Genomic DNA, 5,458 nt, shown 5'->3' with positions numbered 1-5,458 from the left:
GCTAATGCATTAAATCTGATTATCCACGACGAGACCTCATTCTTAACACACTACTTTTGTCTATCTGATACTTATGCCATTCTTATACTTGCATTCACTTAGAATCAATCGTTCGCTTTTATACTCCCCTTATTCTCCCTTATTCTTTGTCTTTTATACGAACCTCGTTCGCGATCAAGTCTCATCTATTCTTTCTTTTGAATCTTTAAAAGTCTTCCTCTTAGATTTCGAGGACGAAATCTCCTAAAGTAGGGGAGACTGTAACATCCGCCAAAAATGAATCTTAGAAAAACCCGACCGGTTTATAAATCGGATTTTAAGTGTAATAAAAAAATGAAATTTTTATTATCGTTTAATTTTTATTTATTATTTATAACATTGTGTTATATTAAATTAACTAATATAATTACTTAATGATTTAAAATTCTAAATCAACATATAATTTTTACCTAAGAAACGTTTTAGACATTCAAACTTTTTACCATAATTAAAATTTTGACTAATTTTATATATTTATAAATTAGGGTAGTATAATAATACTCAGATTTTAAAGCAATACTACTAATTCAATGATTATAATGAATGGGAGTTTATTTTCTCTATGAAATACATCTAATAGAAACTAGTAACCGAACATTTTAAATGGTAATCACGGGAATTCAAAACACCATAGACCAAACTAGTAACCGAACAACTTAAAGGTCAATCAAACCTCACCATTATTGTGTTTAACCTCACCATTATGTCAATTAAACCTTGCTAAACTTATTAAAACCATAGACCAAACCATTAATATTCAAATAAATCAAGTTAAAACATAATAACTTACCTTTCTTTCCATCATTAAAGCCAAATTTATTCTATAGAATTAGCACACTATAAATATTTGTTTACCTTCACCCATTTTTATCAATCACTCCATACTTCTCTCTCAAACTCTCTAGTGTAGCAAAAAAGCAACAAATTTTTGGAATTCATTTTATTCTTGGATTTTCTTCTTAGAAGGTAGTCTTAAATTTTTTGTTCTTTTATATTTTCTTTTCCTTGTTTCCTTCAATTTACTTAATCAGGATATATATTCCTAATATTTTTTTTTTTGAATTAATTGTATTTCTTAGAACTTGGGTGCCTTGTTTTAGAATAGGACTATTGAGTTGATTAGCACATATGAAATGCTAGTGATAATGTCATTAATTTTTCTAAATATCACAGTTTTGTTTCTTTTAGAAATTTGTAGCATATTTTATTTTATCTTATAAATTGATTTCACTTTGTCAATTAACATATTCAAGAGGTCGCATGTGTTTTGATTAAATTTTGGTTAATGTAATCATTTTGTCTTTAGAATTTTTATATAAAGATTAGGTTTCTATTTCGAACACAAAATATATTGAAATTCTTTTCTTATTTTTTTTTCAAATAAATAATAATTTGTTATATAGCCGGGGCTCATTCTACATTCATTAATATTGTAAGAAAATAGTATGATTAAACTAAAATTTATTTTAGTTGTTACACATAAAACGGACAGTTATGCAACTATTCCATAAACTTTCTTTTCTCTCTCGTAGAATCAAGATGACACTCTATACAAGTGTGTCATATGATATTCGTGATTATTTACTAAAGTTTGTTATGTATCGAACGTGTCTAGATTTTTACCAAATGTTCTTTTCTTTTCCGTTTCCTTTCTTTTATTATAAATTCATTCTTTTCTTCTAAACTTTAAATCACAAGTTATCAGTTTTTCTTCTTATTTTATTGTTATTCTTAATTCATTTCCCTTCAATTATAAAATATTTAACTATAATTCTTTTATGACAATTAAATGTAATAAGGGGATGACATATAACCGATTATAAACCATAAATTTTAGAGATATTATTTAATGTATGAAAAATTTATAAGATCATTTACGTGTGGTATTTTCACATCTAGGATAAACCGTTTGTTCGTTCTCTTGGATTGTTCCAATCTTTACTCGTACGTTCTTACAAGAAATCGCAACGCAATCAACGTGAGTATACTCGAATTCCCCTCTTTACGTTTACCACTTTTTGGGGTGTAACATGTTTACTTACCAAAACTTACACATGAACATTTTACTTAATTGCACAAACGTTCCTATAACATGCTTGTATACGTGATTGCTTGATACTTTAAACTTGGGTTGAGGACATCTTGTGTAAGACTTATCATTAACTTCGTACGAGCCTATCCGTGACATATATAGCGCTATAGGATTAACGCACCGCCCGTAGACTTGTGGTTATGTCATGAGCATATTGCGTTTCATCATTGGTTTGATATGTTAGACACATGCCGACTTTAATGTTTATCTTGAATCACATGCTAGCTATGAGGAATCGTTTAAACTTATCTTTTTATGCTATGTAAGTATCAAACTTGTATACTCGCCTTTGCTTTTGCATTGAATTGTATTTTAAACATGTTACAGGTTGAAGATGATGATTGCTATGAAATGAAGTAGCGATGATACCTAGAAACACATTTAGACGTGTTAGTTTTAATATGACTTGATGTTTTTATGTTTGAACATGTTGTATTTGGATTTTATGTAATGTTTGACAATTTGAAATTCATGAAATGAAATGGGTTTATTTAAATATTGACACAATTAGTGTTATGAAGTCTCTTGCAATCTCGTTTTCGTTTCATCCCGATGTTTCCGCCATCGGTTGGGGTGTGACAAGATCTCAGACCAACACTTGTCACACCCCGACCGCGTTAAAACAACAAACCGCGGCGGAAACGTCTGGGAGTGATGCGACAGAATTATTGTTTCAACAACAATGGTATTGAAAGTTATGTATTATTGAGATTAAAGTTTACATTGTCTTTGAGTTCAAACTAAAATAACATAATTAACAGTCTTTTAAGTCACTAAGGCCCGAGTCCGCCTAAGTGAAGCACAAACATCATCATGCATGCATTAGCACCTGAAACACATGTAAAAATAGGTACGTCAGCATAAAAATGCCTGTGAGATACATCGGTTTTGTTTATGCAGGATTCATGACTTGTAGTTTAAAAGAAGTATTTAACAAAATGTAGTCAAGAACCTTGTAAAATGTTTTCCTTTGTAAAATCATATGAAAATCAATGTGAAAATCAAATGATAATAAAAGGACAAATGCATGGTTAAATGAATAACCAAGTAAAAGTGATTTTGTATAAAATGTGAAATTTGTAAAACAATGTCGTGTTCATGTATAAAATGTTTCATGTCTTGCCCAAGTGGTTTAGATAACGCAACAAAGTATAATACAATAAAAGCACTTATATATAGGAAGTATCAGCGGCGTATCCACCATGCTTTTATCATATAACACATAGCCCCGTTACATAGGTCATTTATCAATAACCAACCAAAATGTCTTGTTCAATGTCAAAAATGTTTATGTATAAACCATGTTCAATGTCATGTGTAACATGTATCATGTATAACCAAATGAAATGCATAGCAAGTAGCAAGTACCTACTTAAACTATGTGATGATGTCAATGTGAAACAACTGTCATGTATGGTGAATATTTAGAAACTACTCAACCCCATAGAAAATGTACAAAACAAGGTTTTTTAATAAACCTAAGTTTAAATCAAATGTTATGTTTTGCAGAAAACAATGCTTTATGATTACAAACATTTATGTAGTAATGTTAATCGCATACATTCAAGCCTTGCGACTGTGGCGACAAACCTTTAAACAAATTAAAGGTTTATCTAAGTTATGTATATCGGATTCTGTCATTCCCAACTTCCAAACAAACCTAGGAAGTCGGAAACCGGATTTGTCAAGTCCTATGGTACCATTACATACTACCAAGCGGCGTGATCAATGTTAATGAATGTATTATTATGCCGATTAAACACACCAAATGTCATAACCAATGTAAGCATGCTATGAAAACCATGTACTAGGAATGCTAAGTAAACATGCCTAGTAGAAAAGTTCATGTAAAACAATGTGCTAGCATGCTCAGTAAACATACATAGCAGAAATGTCATGTAAAACAATGTGTACATATGCTAAGTAAACATATGCAACAAATGTGTAATAAATCAATGTGCTAGCATGCTTAACATACATAGCAAAACATAATTGAAAGCATGTACTAGATATGTACTAGGTGAAACTAGCATGTTTATGTCATAAAAGCATGAAATGCACGAAAGTAACACGTATGTACACGTGTATCAACCCAAATTATTTGAATGCGGTAAAAGAGGGGAACTATGTACTCACTTGGGATTGCCTAATAGTCTTGAGAATAAGACCAAATAAGGCTTCAAGGATCACGAATCAACGAGCACCTAATATAGGTAACTATGTTAATAATCGGATCCTAAATCGGGAGATAGGATAGAATGAGGTTCTATAAATCAAATAAGTATTTGAACTCATATGGTATGATTTAATAGACCTTACATTCTGATTTGAGAGTCTACCTAAGTGCTTTTGACCCGTTTCGACCCATTATGGTAGTATAAGCTACTAGAATGCGTCGTTTGCGTAAAACTATGTTCGGATGGTTAACTATGTGCTATGCTAAGTCTTTTGTAGGATCGTTTTCGGACCCGAACGAGTCGATCAGAGGTGTTCTACACAATATGAAAGGCGGAAACAGACATATTGTGTGTGATTCAGCTAGATATACACTTTAAATGTCATTTATATTGATCTGAAACAGTTTTACAGCAAGACGACACTTCGACAGAGCTTCGCCGTCAGAAAACTTCAAAGTAATTTCGTACCAAATGACACGAAAACACTCCTATATATAACCTACCTAATTTCGCACGAACATGACTCACACGAGATTACATTGAAGCGAAATTAAGTCTCGAGCGGAATTAATGTCTAATTCCGTGCGGAATTAACCTTTTGACACTTTTTCTCGTTTTATGTGCCCTGATCTATCTAATACAGACAAGACTCAATACAAGACGAAGTCGACAGACGCATGCACTAACAGACACCCCCTCGAATGTTGACGAGTCTAAAGTGTCGAGTCTTCAACATCTTTAGTCTTTATCAGTCTTCGGGCTTCTCTTCAAAGTATCTTATAATGCAAAGCATCCTCAAAACTCTCTCTTCTATTCTTTATCAGCACCATCAGACTCCCCTTGAACTCCTTTACCAGGATCTGAATTTGGCTCTTGCTTCTCTTGATCATATCTCTTGATTCCTTAAGTTTATCAGTAGCTTGCATGAATACAGGCTCTTAGAATCAAAACCTGGCTCTTAGCATCAACAGACTCCCTCTTTCAATAAGCTGGGATCACAGTCTGGCTTCCACAGGTTCAAGATTGGCACCTAGCTCACACTCTGCTCAGCATTGAAACCTGGCTTTCCCTATTCACAGAATCCTCAGGCATCGGAACCTGGCTCTCTCTAACCACAAGCTCCTCCGGATCTATTAACCCAGCTCTTACT

General features: G+C 32.5%; 1 long non-coding RNA gene across 1 annotated transcript; it reads left to right on the top strand.

Annotated features, from left to right (window-relative positions):
* Positions 1 to 922: 922 nt before the first annotated feature.
* On the top strand, positions 923 to 2,551 carry LOC110897060. Its single transcript, XR_002568405.2, has 3 exons — positions 923 to 1,005; positions 1,939 to 2,017; positions 2,459 to 2,551. It is a non-coding gene; the product is annotated as an uncharacterized LOC110897060 (long non-coding RNA).
* Positions 2,552 to 5,458: the final 2,907 nt, after the last annotated feature.

This window comes from Helianthus annuus, chromosome 12, assembly GCF_002127325.2.
Source record: "Helianthus annuus cultivar XRQ/B chromosome 12, HanXRQr2.0-SUNRISE, whole genome shotgun sequence".
NCBI classification, from domain to species: Eukaryota; Viridiplantae; Streptophyta; class Magnoliopsida; order Asterales; family Asteraceae; genus Helianthus; species Helianthus annuus.
Note: the sequence above shows the minus strand (reverse complement) of the source record. Positions and strands in the feature narration are given on the sequence as shown.